Raw genomic sequence first — 19,498 nt, 5'->3', positions numbered from 1 at the left:
CAGAATATTGAATTTAAAAGGGAGCTTGTCTAATACACCAAAATCAATCCTAAGAGTCAAGCACAGCTATCACCCTTCATGCCCACTTTGCTTGCTTTAAGGCCATGTTAATGCCCAGAAAACAAATTTAGTCCTGTATTTCTATGGTTAGGGAGGTTTTTCTATAAAATTTAGAAACAAATCCTTAGTTCACGGATTTAAAAATACTGCTGAAGCCAAAGTAAAAAGAAAAACCCAACACATTAAGACTTGATACAACTTAAAGTTCATATTTACTGTAATTACCGAGGAAAAACGTCATAGCAAACCAACTGTAGCTATTTATAAAGGATTTTAAGACTGACTCTGATATCCTTTCCTCATGGACTGGCTGAGCACACAGAGATGTTCACAGTATGGTACTCTTAAACTGCTGAAACAATTACTCAGAGCAATCACGAGCCAGTGGCCTCAACCCTTTCCACATAAAGGCTAACAAATTCAAGTTGACCATTACCCTAAAATAATTCTGGTAGGCCACAACATGGTGATATTCATTACATGGGTCTAGTTCAAAGGTGTTGCAAAACACAGGTAGAGAACTCATTTTTTCAAAGCTGAGCACTAGCCACAAAATACTTGGGTTTTCAGTGCTCAGAACCAAATGAGTTTCTGTGTCCAAGTAGCTGAAAGCAGATGTGATTGTATTTCACACCTCTCTCTCCTTTTGCCCATTCTTGGGCTCACACATACACTAATTCTCCCCCTCAGATACACACCAGCTCATTTACTTTCTTCCTTCTTCTTGCATTCCCCCAACCTCTGTGTCCATAACCAGCTCTCCACTTACAGTTTTACAAAGTGTTTATAGTCTCCCTTCCCTCTTTAGCCATGGCATGGACCTGCAGAAGGGCTTTTTCCCCCCAGCCACCATTCTGTCAGGTTGTGTCAAGCCCAGTAAGGCAGTAGCTGCTGCAGAAATGCTCTGCTGGGAATGGGTCCCTCTAAGGGTTCATGCAAAGGACAAAAATGGAGTCTTTGGGTCAGTGTTTTACTATCATCAGACAGTAAAACCACAAATTATAACTTTGCCTCGTCCCTCACCTCTCCCTGAACCAGTTTACTCTCTTCACTGTGAGGAGAGTTAGAGACAGTGGAGTACATCCTTTGGGTATGTAAGGAAGACCTTCTTCATTAAATGCTATGAAGTGCTCTGCTACCCGCAGAAGCATGGTGTTATTTAAGTGCTAATCACTCTAGTCTTCAGTATGTCCAAAATTATTTCACTTGTTAGCAAAAAGCTCCATTGTCACACATTACATTGCTGTTGCACTGAAAAATAATTAACAGCCTACATTTTGGGGTCCATTATTTCAGCTGTCTGCCTAATTAGGGAATTATCCAGCATTCCCAAGTTTTCAACAGAGAAATTAGAAAACATTAAAAAGGTAGGCCAGGGAACAGCTCTATGAAACAACTCATACAAAGAATGAGAAGAGAGACCATTCCTTCTGAACACTAAGACAAAACAGTAGCTAAAAGTCAAGGCAATCTGATGTAGCAAACAATCTATATGATAATTTAAGAAGGTAATATTTTAGATAAAGTCCCAAAGATTATCAAACTCAAGTATTGAGTAAACCATTCTTAAGCAGAAATCCTAGAAGTTTTGAAGAACAGCATGTAATGCTCAAAACATAAAGTAAAACATACTGTGATCCAATTTTCAATTTCAAGCAACATATAAAACAGGATGTATACAAGAGAAACAATCCCTAGTACTTGGAGCACTAGAAAATGAGGAACCTTGCTGTCTCCTCTCTTGGTTGTTCACAACCTCTTCAATTCCTTGCATCTCTAGATGCAGCCAACTCCATCACCTTGAAGTCTAGCTGATACACGGGTGTAAGTCAGAGAAACAGTATCCTTGACTGACCCAAACAAAACCAGGTGTGGCTGAGACTGCACCCAAACAGACTTCAGTGCTCACCAGGGTAAGACCTGCATCACTTCTTTATCATTCAGAGTTTTCACATTCAGTTACCTAATACTGGGCAAATACTTGGATCACCAAAAAAAAAAAAAAAACCTCATCAAACCACCCTTCCCCCTAAAAAACCCCAAACACCACAACAACAAACCCAAACCACAAAACCCCTAGGTGAAGTACTAGTGATACAGAAAATCCAATAAATAAATAAACCAACCTCCAAAGCTTTCAACAGATATCTAAGTAAGCTGCAACAAATCTTTAGTTGGAAGTAGAGGAGCAAATGTCTTAAAAGACAGTACAGGTATTTTAAGAACCTGAATATCAAGACCAAACTCAGCCTCTGAGGCACAGAAGTCTAGAAAGGGGAAATCTTTCAACGACTCTTTCCCTACATTCCAAACTGGTGTTTTGGGGCTTTTTTCCCCCCTGACTGTCTCAAAGCTGTAGAAAGCCATCCTTCTTTTCTTTCCAGCTCCAACTCCTGACTTCCAACACTGTCAGCCAGGCCAGCACCCAATGCACTCTGCCTCCAGCCACTGTGGAATTTCCCACCCTGCCACCACATGCCCAGCTGTGCTCATGGAAGTGGAAAATATGACAGCAATTGTCAAAGACACAGCTTGGGATAGTTGTTCCTCATAGCTCCTCTGTCAGTGAATATTCTCATATTCTTCTCACAGGAAAGCCACTAGACCCTTCATATTCTTCTGCTTGCAGCCACAGAATTCCTCTTTGCCATTAAAACAGCAGTTAAATACATTATAATGAGAGAAAAGGTTTTAAAATCTCTTGCAGATTAAAGCCAACAATGCCATAACTGTATCTGGTTTACTTAGTTCTTTGTGCAGCATAAACATGGGAAGAAAGGAAAAAAAACCCAAAATGTATCTATGTTTATGTAACACAGATGGATGTGCTTCATGCCTGTAAAATCCTTATTTTATAAATCCAACACATAGCTTACACTTGTGTTAATGCAAGAAAGAAAAATCACTATTACACTACAAACACTTTGGGGTAAATTTTAAACAAAACACAGAAAGAAAAGCTGTGCAGTAACTCACAGCCAGGCAGAGATCTGGCACTCACACAACAGATCCCAGTATGGGGAACCATTTTCACCTCAGATTCACAATTTCCACCTTCAGATCAGTCCAACCTTGGTATCTATCTAACCTCACTGGAAGGCCACTGTACATGAGCTGCCCTCCATGTCCAGTGCCTCCATCCCACTGTCCCTGGGAGGAAGAACATGCTGCTTCCCCAGGTCCTCCGGGAGAGTGGTGCCAAAGTATGGGACAGCCCAGGGCTAAGGTGTTTCAGGCTTGTATGGTGTTCAGTTTTCCTCTTAAGTACGTGTTACATGCTTTTGGAATTTTTTTAGGGACACAGAACTGAAAAAAAGATGCCAAAGAAGTCCTGCTCACTCCAGCAGGAGAAGGGCTGCACTTTCAAATGTTTTCCACTGATTTTCCTCTGTTTCCCTGTCCCCTGCCACAATTAGTGATGTTGTACCCGATTACTTGCAAGTAATTATTTTTTTTTAAATGCTATCCAATGCTTAAACTGTCAAAACCAAAGTCATGACTTTAGGAGTGCTCTCTCTGATGCTTCCTTCTGTTCCTTTTCCTACAAGGTAAGGTGCCACTGCTATTGGAAGCAGAATAAACAACATTCCTACTCTACCCAGAGAACTTGACAGTTTCTCTGAGACATTTTTCACCCTCATATCTGTGCATGCTCCTGTAAAGGCAAGCCTTGTGCTGATCTCGACACTTTAAGGTGAAAGCTTATGTTAACACAGCAAATTAAACTACCATCTCTAGCTGGTTCCAGACTAGGCCTGATCTCCCATCAGAAACAGAGATCACCTGAAACCAAAATAATTTAAACAAAGCCACTCAGCTATTCCACTGATACCTCAAAGTAGTTTTGATGATCCAAAAAAAGCAATAAATAGCTGATGCTCAGTGTGGGAAGCAATGTGGTTGGCAATGTGTTCAGTGATATTCTTTCTTTTGATTACACAGAACAATGTTCATAGTCTCTACCTCTCCTAATAATCCCAACAAGGGTCCCCTCCATTTGTTTCTACACAGAAGCAGGTGTTCCCTATTCAAAAATCAGCGTGTCTTTTCCAAAAATTATTCATTACATGAGGCAAGTAAGAAATACCTTAATGACTAAATGAAGGTGCACAAAATCCTTAGGTACTCAACAAAATTTAGGCCAAAAAATATAAACCATGCATAAATAATTAATATATTATTTAGTGTAATGAATGCCTTTTCCTATACATTTTGTATGTTACGAATTGAAAGAAATGAAAAAACATGAAGTAGATACAAATACATGCACACACAGAGAGAAAATTATGTGGCCTTTTCTAGCATGAAAAGGAAATTATTAAAAGTTGGATAAACAACAACGGAGGATATGACAGGGGCAGCTGGAGAACCACACTGGGGGACAGAACTTCTAAGTGAATCCACACAAAAAAATGTCTCCCCTGACAATCCGTTGTTCTTCAAAGAGAATAATGATTCTAGAGATGAGTTTGCATTTGTCTTCGGATGTCACAATAAATGCTAAGAAAGCAGCTGAATGAGAGTTATTATTTCCTCTGAGCAAGGAAGTCTTTGGGTAGACTGTCAGAACACCAGCACCCGCAATCTGAGGGCAGACACAAAGCAACAGCAACCTAGCAGGGAGCTCAGAATCTGTCCAGGGCCCTGGGAAAGAAAGATGAAAGAGGCCATGGAGCAAACTGGAGATCTAAGAAAGGTAGATCTGAGGACCACAACTGCAAGGCAGCTGTTAAACCATGAGGGAAATAGGAACACTGCTTGAGAACTGGAGGCATAATGTTTTCCAAGACCAACAGAACACAAATGCATGCAAATTGGTGGAGAATGTGCTCCACAGAGGTCTACACTACTCTGTTGGAATAACTCAGATGGTTTGGGGGTATTGGGGTTGTATCCAAGTCCTTACCCTATTCACACATGTAATACTCTGAGCACAGCAGAAGGACTTGTAACCCATTGGAGCTCAAGAGTATCACAGCTATGTTATGGGCTATCTAATCCTTCCTCTCTAACTGAGCGGGCTGGGCACAACATAAATCCAGCCCTACCTCTCAGTAACAGGATGCCTTTCCAACTGGCCTGATGGAGTACTTGGCCTGATGATGGCTCTCACAGTCAGATGTGCAATCTACCCTCTGGCTCCCTGTGGGTTTGGACTCATTGCCTATATACTCTAATACTCAAGACTGCAAGAGATAAAAGAGAGATTCCTGTTTGACTGTACAAGACAGCATGTTACTGACAATAGGTAAGCCATGTCCTTGGCACCTGCTGCTGGCAGAACTGGCCCTTTCCACTACACACTCTTGCCTGCAGTGCTCCTATATGGAAGAAGACAACTGTAAATGACACTAATTTATCTTTCAAGACACTTTAGGGCAGCTGGAAAAACACCAGAAACTGACCCAACAAAGGGTGTAACTTCCCACTTGGTCAGGCTGCTTCGGACTGTTGGTGTCACAATACTGAGGAACCTGTTTTACTATTTGCTAACTTCCATGGCACGTCTGAGTATCTTTGTTTAATCAGAATGAAGTCTAAAATGGACTGTGGATTGTGTTACGAAAGCATAGAAGTATTTTTTAAATCCACAGCTCTGCCCTACGCCCCCATACCATTCTATCAAAACATACACGGGAAAATGTTTACAAGTTACAGTCTTCCAGCTAAGCTTAGCTTCCTGTATATATTTCAAATGCAATGTCTCAAGAACACACACATACAAAAATCTAAAAATGCAGGTGGGGGCTGCACAGTGCTGAGCTTCAAATTTTAGATTTGAATGACATTATCTTCTTACCTATTGGCTTCAGTCTTTCAGTTTTCCCCACTACAGTTGGATTAAAGGATGAAGTTCAGACTACAATGGGGAATGCTGCCTTTTCTGTATGTCAAGGTGCTCACAATTAAGGTGAACTCAGAATCACAGTTTAATTTGGCATTTTCAAAGCTGAGATTTCTTAATCTCAAAGACTGAGCTAAGTCTGTATATCTCTCAAAGACTGAGGTAAGTCAAAATAACTAGCACACCATCAAAAACAAGAGAACAGAGCAATTACTAGAAGAGAATCAAGTACTTAAACTAGAACAAAGAAATAACTGATATGGATATTGGATTTGCATGGCAAGCCTTTGGTAGCAAGGGGGCTAGAGGGATGGCTTCTGTGAGAATCTACCAGAAGCTTTCCCTACATCCAAGAGATCCAGGGCCAGACAGCTCCAAGATGAACTTACCACTGGCCAAGGCTGAGCCCATCAGCGACTGTGACAGCTCCTCTGGGACAATGTGCTTCAAAAGGGGGATGAAAACCTGTGAAACAGCAGCAGTAGAAAGGAGTTAGAATATGTGAGAGAAACAACTTTGCAGGCATCAAGGTCAGCGGAGAAGGAGGGGAAGGAGGTGCTCCAGGTGCTGGAGCAGTGATTGCCCTGCAGCCTGTGGTGCAGCCCATGGTGAGGCAGAATGTGCTCCTGCAACCCATGGAGGTCCATGGTGGAGCAAAGATCCACCTGCAGCCCATGGAAGACACCACAGCAGTGCAAATGGATTCCTGAAGAAGACTACCCTCCCTTGGGAGGCCCATGCTGGAGCAGACTCCTGGCATGACCTGTGACCCCAGGGACAGAAAAGTCCACTCTGAAGCAGGTTTGCTGACAGGACTAATGACCCTGTGGGAGATACACTGGAGCAGCCAGTTCCTGAAGGGACTGCACCCTGTGGAAGAGACCCATACTGGAGCAGCTTGTGAAGAACAGCAGCTTGTGGGAAGGACTCATGTTGGAGAATTCATGGAGGACTGTCTCCCATTAAGACACATGGGGTCCTGTGGAGGACCCCATGCTGGAGTAGGGAAAGGGTGAGATGAGTCCTCCCCCTAAGGAAGAAGGATTGACAGACACAACTTTCATGATCTGACCTCAGCCTGCATTCCCCATCCCCCTACTGTCACTGCAGGGAGGGGTTAGAGAAACTCAAGAAGAAAGGAGGGTTGGGGAGAAGGTGTTTTTAAGATTTGGTTTTCTCTCTCATTATCCTACTTTGATTTGACTCGTAATAAATTACATTATGCTTCCTCAAGTTGAGTTTGTTTTACCCATGAGGGTAATTGTTGAGTGATCTCTCCCTGTCCTTACAATCCAAGAGTAATATTTTCTCTCCCCTGTCCAGGTGAGGAGGGGAAGGACAGAGTACCTTTGGTAGCACCCTAAAGATCAGCCAGGGTCAGCACATTACACATGGAACTGGGCTTTTCCTCATTTCACTCTCACAATCCTGTGGTAAACCATTTCACTTCATCTTTGGTTTAATTAAGGAAAAATTTATTGAAAACTCTCATGCTCAGAATGAGAACATATTAATCTTTTGTTCTGAGTAATAAGGTGCAAAGAAATGTAGTCCTGGCAGGATACTAATTTTTGATGTTGTCAATTAAAAAACTTCTCCTGGTGTTTTGAATAGAAAAATCTCTCAGAAAGTGTTTTTATCGAAGCACCCAGTTCCAAGTCCTGGATTATTAGGTTAAGCTCTGTCAGCAGAGAGACCAATATAAATGCTTTTCATACCATCTGCCTTGATGCCTTGACAAAATTAAAGAAAATATTTAAGTCCAAAATTCTGTGATTTTAACCTGTTTCCCTTTAATACAAAGCTGGGAAATTCAGGTCCTAAAATTATAAAATGAAAAACATGTGATTACTTTTTTCTTTTTATCTTTCCTCAAAACCTTACAGAACATCCCAAATCACCCACTGTTTCCAGGACCTAATTTCTTTTTATTTTGAAATCAGAAAAGCAGTAAGTAAGCATAGGTGCTAGCAAATCATTTGCTCCACTCCCTTTTGCTGTTCTGTAGAGAGCTTGTTACAGTGCATGCATTTTACCTGGTGTTTATTGGGAGACTCTATACAATTACCAGGATTTTGATTTTCCTGTTTAAAAACAAATTAGGGTGGTGTGCAGGGCCTTGCAATATTAGGCAGCAACTCCAACAGCTAATGATGGAGGACAGTGCCTTGGTGAAGGTGGTAGCGATCCATCTGGCCAATTAAAAGAGTAACTTAGGCAGAGTCTGATACTATTTCTTAATTATGGTGGCTGTGACATCAAGACTTGTGAAGCAGCAAGATTTGGTGTGAAACACTCAAGTGAATCCATATAGAGAAAAATCAGGGAAGAGCTGCTGGAATCCCACAGCAGAGAGGAAAGGGAAAATGCAATCTGCCAGAGATGTACCTTGACTTACCAACAACACAAAAGAGGACTGGACTTCAAAAAAACCAAGCCAGCTCAGACATGATAAAGATACTGATAAAGCCTGTCTTCCTATAGATTTGCAATCAGAGCCTGTGAGCAGCAGACAAGAGGAGTACAATTGTCTTTGGTCTTCTCTCCCAGAACAAAGGTAATGTTCTTGGTGAGCAGAAGACAGCCTGTGCTGTGGCTCCTCTGTGCTGGCCAGTCAACTGTCCTCTGCCAAACATGCTTAGCTGATAAGTTCTGCTTGTTTTCCCCTTAGCAGGGCACTACTCTTGAGTTTCTCTCCTCTCCTTGGATCCCCATTCTGTAGAAAATAAACCACCTTTTCAGCTCTTTCTGACTCAGCTGAACAGTATTGGCACACTCAACAGCTGCATATGGGTGTGATGGAAGGGCACAGGGACAGGCAGTCCCACAAACTCAGATGAGGTAACTTGGTAACCTTTGTACTCCAGAAATTTGAGGTGTTTAAAATCTGAAAGTGGATCCAAACTTTATCTTAAGCCATGCCCAAAGTAGAGACTGAGGTCTTGTTCTGTTTCTGCCTTCCCATTTGGACCTCTGTGAGGCCTGAACATGCACTCCTTTCTCTCATGGTTTATTTCTCATGACTGCAGAAGCAGGCAGCAGGATTGCCCACTGCTTAACTTGGAGATGAATACTGCACAGGACTACACATATTTCATATCATAGACTGTTTTAAAAACTTTTTTCTTGCTTATTCTCGTCTTGCAGCTTTAAAAGCATCTCACTTGAACTCAGAAGTAAACAAAAACATTTCTTCATGTCCTTTCCCACCTGAGAGACGACTGCTGCCCTCACTTTGAGGAGGTTAGCACAACACTTCTTTCTCATACTCAGTCTCCCATGTCAGCTTTTATTTCCTTCTCTCATCTTTCAGCCGTGCCAGGAGAAGGAGTTAAAAATCTCGTGCTGTTTTCTGGCCAGTACCTTCTTAAGTATGTCACCCCTCCCCACGCACGCAGGAGTTGCACTGCCCTCTCCCTGGATGGTTCCACATATCTGTTCTCTGAAGTTACAGAGATGGGAATGATTTTCCTCAGCATGAAATACTGTATAAAGAGTGTGGGTGGGAAATATGCAGTGTAATGGAACTGAAACCCCATAAGGGAAATCAACACAGGCAGCTGCTGATACACTATTTACTTGGATAAATCATCCATTTTTCTCCCAGGCCAGATGACTTGAGGTATCACCTACCCAGGATGGCAAGTGCAAATATAAATAATAAATAAATCTAACTGAGGAAGAATTCTCGCTGTAATGGGGTTTTGTAGAGAACTAAGTTTCAGTTAAACTTAATCCTTGCTGTCTTCTGTGTCTCCAGCAGCAGAAACATCTGGTCGGTTTTAGATTCCCCTTGGATTCCCAACTTCAAAGGGAGTTATAAAGAATAACAAATACATGTACTGGCACTGAAAAAAAAAATTAGAGCAGCAGGAGAGAATGGTAAAATTGTCCTTATTTGACTGCTAGTGACAGGCGCCACAGGCAGAACTGTGAGAAAAAATCTTAACGGCTCAGGCAAATAAGCTTTTTTTTTTTTTAATGACTGGCTCTCTGTACTAATGACGCAGAAAATCTATGGGATCTGCCCCATAATGGCAAGAAGCACATGTGCCAACGAATGTGCACGCAAGGGTATGCAGAAAATAGATTTCAAATCAGATATGTACTAAATAATAGGCAGGAAACTAGGAACTATATTTTGTTCCCAGCCTTTTCACTGATAGTGCCCTGTGTATAATGCTGGCTAAATAATGCAGGTCCAAATTTTGGCTCTTTAAAGTCAGTAGGTTGTTGTAAAGTATGGCCAGAAACAATGACTGTCACATGCACTTTTCAAATCCTACTTCAAAACCTCCAGGAACAGGGGTAGGTAGGCAAACAAAGTAACAGATGTCTGCGGCTCTCTGTCTTTCCTTTACTCTCTGGTGGCTGCAAAGTGAATGCTATGCTCCTTTCATGAATGCAACACACCAGCAACTACTTATGACATGTTTCTGCCCTTCCATGCAGAGGAAAGATGCATCTACCTTCATTCACCCTGAGCTTCTGAATCAGTGCACTCATGAAATAATCACACCCCATTCTGCACTTCATCCATGCAACATCGTGACCTCCTTTTTCCATTTATCATTTACCACTTCAGTCATAGGGTTAATAAAATAAATCTAATATGAAGGAGGTGTGAGGATTCAGAAACCTGTGTGAAGCCTGCTATCTGCTAAACATTAACTCATGCTGTATGAACATTAACTCTTGTATGGAAGCTGAACTTGTTACCCCCTTTCATCAAAACTATAGACTCCTAAATGCCTGGCATCATGTAATGTAAATTTATAAGATGGATGCCAGAGAGGAAAATTACAGAATAGGCTTTTGCAAATAGTATTAAAACCACAGCCATCCTTCTTTCACCTCCCTTTACAGAGAGTCCATAGAATATAAGTTTTGAAAGCAGTCATCGAATAAATTCCAACGATTCCTGAATCAAAGAGACTGATCAACTTGTGTATATTTGATGGGACAAGAAAAGCTGTATTTGGCAAATAAATTATTTCTTACAAATAACTCATTCAGTTCTGTTGCTGGAGCTGCAACCACGACTTTTTTCGTGACCTTATTTTGCCTTATTATGTCATGAGGTAAGCAGCTTCCCATTGTTTCATCTTTAAAGATATTTCAGGATTTCTTAAATGCCTCACATAACAGCAAGATGATATCAAGACTTTCCCATAAATATAGCAATCTCATATTTATATGAACCTTTCTGAAGTTTAAGTTGCAAAAATCTGAAGGTCTTGTACAATGCAATGACTTATGCACTTCTGCAACACACCCCTTAACTGAAGGACCCTATTCCCAAATTTTTTCTCACTGAATATTAAAAACCTGTAAGTGAAGATGCTTTACAAACTGCTATAGAAATAGGAATTAGAGAATATACTGTGAATTTTTTCATGCCTGAGACAGGAATCAGCAATTTCTGAAGCTGCTGCCATATCTCTGTTAAACAGTCGAGTCTGAAAAGGGAATCCAGAACTAACCTAAATACACACACGAAGACAATTCTGTGGATGTGTACTGCTAATGGCTTTTTCGGAGCTGGTGGGGTAAACTCATTTCTTTTGCCCAAATTAACTTTTGGGAAAGTCTCTGACTTGACCTGAGGACTGTTGATCCTTGAAAAGGGAGTCTGCCTTCTTAATGGGGCTTCATTACCTGTGTTGCTCAAATCCTCCTATTGGGAACCCTTTTGGAATTATGCTTAAAATTGTCATTTGCCAGCAAAATGGCCCATTTGTAATTATAAGGAAAAACTGAACAAAAAGATCAGGAGATCTCAGAGTTCCCCAAACTCATACTCCCAGAGGTGATTCCACCAAGTAACACTTAAAACCAAGTTAACATCAGATATTTTCTAACTTTGGTATTTGCAGCCAGGAGAGCTGTACTGCCAGTGCTCATTTGGGGCAGAAGGTAGCACAGGCTGCAATAGCTTGAACAAGAGCTATGGGTTCTGACTGCATCCAGCAGTGTGAATTGAGAATTCCAACCTGCTAAAGCCAAGGAGAGAGCTTAGATGAGGCTCAATACACGTTCCAAGGGAACTTCATCTGCTTTCTACAAGAAATTTGGGGATGTCAGTTAAAAAAAAAACTTCATTAGTTATATGCCAGGACTTCTCCAAACATCTTTCCAAATGTTTCTTTACATCCTGTTTATGGCTCATTACATTCTCCTGTGACTAGGGCTGGTAGACCAGCTCCTACATGGTCTAATAGTTTCTCAAGTACCTTTCCTGTGCTCTTACATATCTGCAGGCATCCAGGCACAATGCAGCAATTGAATAAAACCATTATAAACATAGTTCAATTCCTGACTAACCCTCAGCATGCACATATACATTTGCAAAGCATTAATGGCATGGTAAGCTAAAAACAACCATCCCAATAATATCAGCCAGCTAGGCAAGATCTACAGATGCTTTCTGTTTGCTTGGGGTATTTTACTGCTTATATTATTATCTTTGTGATGTGTGCTGCTCCACCAGCATGCAGGAAATATTGTGAGCGTGTCCACAATATAAACTGTTTTATTTATTTATTTACCGAGCTCTGAGGTGGGGGAGCTTTTATTTTTGTACTTTTAAAGGCCTGAATACATTAATATCCCAATCCTTCATATCCAAGACTGGTGCAAAATACATTCTTCAAATTAAATCAGTCTTCTAAAGACTAAATTTAATTTATAGTGATATAGTAGGTTATGTGATTAATCATGTAAAAAAATGCTAGTGAATACAGGAGACAGCTGTGGGACAAAGCATACCTTTCTGTCTGTCTTGTTACAGGCCTATTTACAGAGAAATATTGAACCAACAACATTATTGCACTACTGCCCCAATATATATTTACTTAAAGCAGCTTTTCTGTATCACAAAATACCCCTTTTCTGGTTTGAAAAACAGAAACAATAGGCTAGGTGGTCAAATGAATGGAAAAAAAATCAACTGCTATTAGTTCATCACCTTCTGTTTACCTCCAATGGGAGTGAGATCTCCAAAGTTTGCAGAACCACAACTTCCATTGAATGGGTGATCAGATGTTCACTGGTCTATCCCAAACTTACAGATGTTGCAGTGCTGATGTTCTCAAGGAATATGAGATCATTGTATCTATCCAAGTTCAAGGCAGACAGACCTGAATAACCAAGGTATCACCAGTGGGCTAAGTAGCTCAGTCCTTCAAAAAATAAGGATCATCACACTGTTCAGACAAGGTCAGATGCTTTATATTTTCCAGCAAGAGAACAATTGTTAACTGTGTTCTGTGCTTTTAATCTTCACCCTTGGCCTATTTGTCTAACATGCCCTCCTTATATCCATGCTTTCCTTTTGTGGAGTGCTCTCACTGAAACAGATTTAGGCCAATCCTGAAGAATTTAAACTTAGATGAAGCAGTAATCTATAAAGTAAAATGTCCTCAAGGCATCTACCACACTGTGGCCCTTGACAAGACTGCTGCCAGAAGAATTTCACTATTTAAGAGTACAGCTTCTGCATGAGGAAGAAAAAGAGATAATGTGTTATGAGTGTTATGCAGGACAAGGAAAGATGCAAAGCAATAACCAGAATGTGTTCTTCTAAGGGAAGGTCCCTTTTAAATCAAATCTAGGAAGTAACAAATAAAATGAATATACTAATATTAACTTCACACTTACACTATGATTACCTTCAACTGTTTGCTCCCTTTGCAAGCAGCTGGACTCAGATGTGCACCCAGAATTTGATTCATAACCAGCCCAGAGAGATGGAAGTTAGAAGAGCTGAAATGGTATGAAGGGCTTCCAATTTGCTGAGCAGAAACACAGAATACATTTCAGGGGAGATCTACACACAGAGAGATGGATTCTGATCAACTGTTACAGAGATAGAAAGTCCCATAATTTCAGCATAGTCTAAGGGTCATAGAATTATTTAGGTGGGAAAAGACCTCCAAGATCATTGAGTCCAACCTTTGACTGAACACCACCAAGTCACCTAAACCACAGCATTAACTGCCACATCCAGTTGCTTGCGAGTGCTTCCAGGGATGGGGGCTCCACCACATACCTGGGCAGCCCATTGCAATGCTTAACCACCTTTTCAGTGAAAAAAAAATCCCCCTGAGGTCCAACTTGAACCTCCCCTGGCCCAGCTTGAGGCCTCCTTCCTCTTGTCCTGTCACATCCTCACACTTTTTAATTTATTTTTTTAAATTAAAAAGATTCAGCAGAATTCTGATGAAACACTCTGTTAAGCACCACCTAGATGAGCCCCATCACAACCCAACATTTTTGCTTCAAAGGATAGCCAGACTTTGAAATTTGCTTTTGTTTCACAGTTGAATTAAACACTGCATTGCAAAGTTACCCATGAAACAAAAATAAAAAATCATTTCAATCAATTGAATGTTGTTTTGACAAAATAATTTTGTTTTGATTGCTACTCTCAGTTTTGATTTAAATTTTATATTAGAACATGAAATACATTTTTGAAATAAAAGTTTGAAACAAATGCATTCCTGTTCCACAAATGCCAAAAAGCTTTATCTGGAAATATGAATAGAAAAAACAAATAAGAATTCTGGAAGATTTTTTTTTTTTTAAATGAACCAGTATTTCTACACAAAGAGAATACCAGTATGTATTTTTTAGTGCTTCTATCTAGTCCTGACCTTCAGTACACTTTAGGGAGCCTCAGAAGCTTGTGATACCTCTACAATACTACCAATTTATCAGTGACAATCTAATTATTATTAAGAATCCAGCTGATATGCTGTTCTTGTCCAAGAGCTTATTGGTGTATGAAAGGTATGAAGCTTTTTCATGCAGCCAGTTATGTAACAACTAACACACATCTTGTTGGGTCAAGTACCATTAATTACTGCTGTCATTCGAGGAAGTACCAGAACCAGTTCTGAGCAGGATAAAGCAGCAGACTGAGAGTCACAGACAGTCCTACTCCTACAGAAGAATCTGAAGTAAGGAGAAATAAGGGGAATGTCAGTTGTTTCTGCTCTGCCCTTTAAACTTAAACTTAACTAGTAGAAAAATGTAAGAGCAGTTGTAATTAATAAGGTATTTAACATCTAAAAATCCTTTAACTGTTTTTTTTCCACTGTTCACACATTTGCAAATTGCTAAAATGCAAAATACCATGAAGTCATGTGAAGCTTGACTGAAACTATAAGACAAATCTTGGCCTAAACAGGGAAGAACTGAGGGTTTTCCCCCAGATCAGGTAGCAGCAGGAGTGCCAACACATGGAACTGTTCATTTAGGAAGACCAGAAGGAGAGCTGAAGCACAGGTAGGCCTTTAACCATGACAGCACATCATTCCCAGTCATTCCTGGCTGTTTCAGCACTGAGATGCTTATGCTCATGCCATTTGGTGAGGGGTTTTGTAACATGGTCAGAATGTTAGTAAGAACCAAAAAACTTTTGTTTCTTGTAAAGTGAATTTCTGAATGCAGTGCTTGGAGAAGAAGCACAGCAAACAACTGTACTGCTTAGTTCCCCATGTAAGCATTTTTAACCAGAACTTGAAACCTGCCTACTACAACATGAGATGCCACACTTGGCAAGGCTGAGATGGGCAAAATCTTGGGGAAAACTGCTACCTTGCTTGTGGAGTTTTTAATGTATTAGATTTGGGGAGAGGTATTTGGGAGGAGATAAGAGTGGCTAAAATAAAAGGGGTTTGGCTTGCATATCCTCACCAATACCTTATTAGCACAGGAGGCAAATACAAAGGCTTGGTCAAAAGCCTGAACTACAATTACCTCTAACAGAGCTTTTCCTGCCACACACCAAGCAGAATGTTGAATTTGTGTTCTGCATACTGGACCCATGTGCTGACACTTCCCACAATCTGAAAGGAGTTGAAAACCCTACCCTTCATCTTGTGTGTGCCTTCAGCAAAAGCTGCCTGTAACCCTTTCCTAATAATAAGATTTCAGAGGAACTGCCTGAGGAAGATGACTGAATCTCATCCTGCACAAAATAAAAATACAGATTTAGAGATAAGAGAAAACAAGAAATACCCAAATGCATGTCCATGCCTCAGCATCCTCATCACTAGCAATCAACGGTCCTTGGGCTCAGATCCACATAGAGTGAAAAAGGTTCCCTTTACACACAGTGCCTCTTCTGAATGAAGGACTTTCAGTCCTTTTACCAGCAGCTTCCCTCTCCCTTAGCTGATCTTAGTTATTAAAACAAACAAACAAGAAAACCCCTCCCTCTGCTAAGCATCCCTCCACTCATTTCTTTTAACTTTCTTTGTGTCTCCCTTCACGCCTCCCTGGGTTTGTTGTTTTTAAGCCCATGCACTAACCTGCTCTCTTTGTTCTTTTTTTTTTTTTTTTTTTTTTTTTTTTTTTTTTTTTTTTTTTTTTTCCTTCATTCTGTTTGTTTAAAACTCCCAGCCCCAAAAGCAAATTTGGAGAAAACTGGCTTTCTCTAGTTATCCCATTGTTCTTCTCAGGCAAGATCTATTTCAGATGTTTCTATTTCAAATATTTAATGACAGACCTATTCATACAAAGACATGCCAACACCACTCCCCTGTCTCTTTGGCATGATGCAAAGCACAGAAAAATATTGTCACAAGATACATGGACTCTGTTAGTCAATAAAATCAAGTTCTAACTCATAAACAGTATGTAGCAGATTCCATACATTGCCACACTTCCCAGAAGCACAAGCCTGACAAAAAGCAGTTTCAAGGGGAATGCCATGGCTCATCCTTTTAGCACTAACACAGTGGACCTTGGCTGGGTTCCCTTCCAGGAGGACCCATAGAGAAGCCAAAGACTGTATTGAGCCTTGGAGAGTTAACTTATTTTTGGGGTCTTGTCTCCACTGCAATGTAGTTTGTAAGTACAATGCTAATGCTGCTCCCAGCATGACTCCCACCCACAACAGAAGCCTCTTGCTCAAGCTAAGTGCTATTTTAACTCTCCTCTTTGGCCTAAAAGCAGATTACAAGTGGCAGCCCATGTGTTGTAGTTACCAGTGTCAGTAACACAGTGGGAACTCATCAGTTCTGTAGCTATGTGTTTAGAGCATTGATCTAAGATCCTGCCTTGTAGCTGGAGTCTAGACTAAGACCATGGAATCCTTATTCCCAGTCAGCCTCACTAAGCTCAAGCAGGTAGAGGTGATGCTCTGACATTAACAATCTGCTTCTCCTCTCCTCAGTCTCGCAGTACATTCTGACAAAGAAATTCTCCAAATTCGCAGAAGAAACCTCATACCCAGAAATCAGTGCTGGATAGAGAACCCTGACAAACACCAGTCTGTAACACTGCTGTAACAAACTGGGACAACACAGCCAAAACAATACTGGTGATAATCACCACTACCTCTGCCCACCCAGGCTATTTGGAGTGAGGACGGCTTTTTGCAAGTCCCTTGGAGTCACCATCTGTGAAACACAGCACAGCTGCACCAACAGGCAGCACAGATTTTAGCTTTGTGTGAATTGCAGGTGTTACATATACAGTCAAAAGTATTTCAAGGCACACGTGGCATGTGAGAGCAAGCTAAGGTGTCCATATAGCCAGTTGCTGAGTGGCAACTCCAACTCTTCCATATTGCCTATTACCTACAGGATCCTTCTCTTCACTCTAATAAATTGGCATGAGATGAGCAAATCTAAGTATTGGCAACTAATACAAACCACCACAAAAGTGGCCATATTATCATCTGAACATCTCAGGCTCTACTTTATTTACAGTCTCCAGGGCTGTAATCCCAGCTGGTAGTTTTAATTAGCAGTGAATGTACTTTCACAACAAATTGGACCTTCTCCTTCTTGGGCATCAGAGAGCCCTTCCACAGATGACTGTGGATTATGAAGAGACAAATTTTGGGATGTTGGGCAGACAGTTTTCTCATATCACATATCTGAAAAACTAGCATCACTCTCTGGCTCACGAGAGGACTTGGCAGCAAGTCAGACTATGACTATCCAGAAGACTCTTCCCTCAGTGTCAGAGTAGTAAGACACATAATGGAAACTTGCAACAAAGCATAAATGATTCTATTTAGAAGTCAATACAAAATTGTGGACCACAAGGCCAGCTGCAGGGGCTGTTTTTTCCTTGTGAGTTTTGAGTCAAAACATGGGATAACACAGCAAGCACCATCAGAGTATGTAAATATCTGCTCTTGCTTTTCCCAGTCTGTAACCATTAGCAAAATGCCTGACTACAAAACTGCAAGTGCAGTAGGGTTTTAACAGCCTTTTTCCTCTCTTTGCTCTGGGATTTTTCTTTTCTTGGCTCTAACTAGTTGCAACCAGTTGTGAATAAGTCGTTATCCCTCTGTGCAACTCACAGCGACTAAAAGAAACCAGTGTCATTATGCAATTTTCAGAAAAAAGAAAAAAAAAAAAAAGAAAGAAAAAGAAAAAAGAAAAAAAAAAAAAAAGAAAAGTTTTGTTTTATGGTTAATTATCCATGGTCTATTTACAAAATAAATCAACCCATTGTGCACCACCAGGATTTGTGGCCTCATTTGAACTTTGCTTTTCATTAATCACTTTAAAAATAAAAGCTAACTAGTTTTTTTTTTCTTCTTTTTCGTTTATTACTTGCATCTGGGTATAAATTGTAAAAATGGTGAAAGAACAAAGTATGGATTATTCACCCTCAGTTTCATGACTTACATGATCTCAGTCTTGTCTTTCTCCCCATGCCTAAACAGATGCACAGTCCAAAAATTCCAACATTCTGTAAGAAACGTAGTCACAAGAAGATTGAAGTATTTTTTATACTCAAACTTTGAGTTATAAAAAAAAATTTGCAAAAAGCTTGCCTTAAGGAACGAAAAGGTGGGCAAGCATTTGCAAACATATTTAAGCTACTGAAGGAGGCAAATGAAATTACTCATGTAGACATCTAAGTAATACACAAATGTTTGTGACAGCTGAGTACAAGGCGATTTTGTTTAGACAAAATCTACTTGCAGGCAGGCTGGAGAAGGCAGAAAATGGATATCTGATTTCTTTACGGTGCTTACAGTTTATACAAGAAACCAGAATTTTTTTAAGAAGTTTAACTCTTGTCCCTGTGAGATGACAGTGGACTACTGAATTTCTGAAAACTAGCCAATGGAGAGGCAGGCAAAGGACAGTTTTAGCTGCTCTGTTAATAAAACCCAACTAACTGTGTTAACACTTATTTCATTCCGACAGGAAATAGAATATATATTAACACAACACTGAAATTTTTAACTAAGAAAGACTGAACAATTTATTTGTCTCTACTATGAACTGTTTGAAACTGAAAAATAAGAAAAGGTGATAAACAAATATGATAAAAGTATATACAGTGACAGTATATAAAAATGTCACTCCTCTTTTTTTTCTTTTTATTTACCAGACACCCTTAAGTGTCCTTTGCTTTTACTATGACAAACAGAAAGTCACAGTGCTCCACTTAATCCCTAATGAAATGCTACAGAGAAAGTTGTGCTGTCTGGAGGTCAAAAAATATGATTTTGCTGCACTCAAGACTACAACTTTTTATTTCTAAACTCCTGAGCTGGATGCAAGCATAAAGGCAACTGAACTTACCCAACAGGTATATTTTAGAACCTAATATAAA

General features: G+C 40.3%; 1 protein-coding gene across 15 annotated transcripts in view; it reads right to left on the bottom strand.

Moving 5' to 3' along the window:
- Positions 1 to 19,498, bottom strand: part of ZBTB20 (zinc finger and BTB domain containing 20) — a 471,839-nt gene that overhangs the window by 210,340 nt on the left and 242,001 nt on the right. For 14 of the 15 annotated variants that reach the window (XR_014592711.1, XM_083884711.1, XM_083884721.1 and 11 more), the window contains one exon: positions 6,295 to 6,370. The exons of the other annotated variant lie outside the window; for it this stretch is intronic. The gene's annotated coding sequence lies outside the window, so the exon portion shown is untranslated. The remainder of the gene's footprint in view (positions 1 to 6,294; positions 6,371 to 19,498) is intronic. 15 annotated transcript variants of the gene reach the window in all.

This window comes from Zosterops lateralis, assembly GCF_965231275.1.
Source record: "Zosterops lateralis genome assembly, chromosome: 2".
NCBI lineage: Eukaryota > Metazoa > Chordata > Aves > Passeriformes > Zosteropidae > Zosterops > Zosterops lateralis.
The sequence above is the reverse complement of the archived record's forward strand: the minus strand, read 5'-3'. Positions and strand labels throughout refer to the sequence as shown.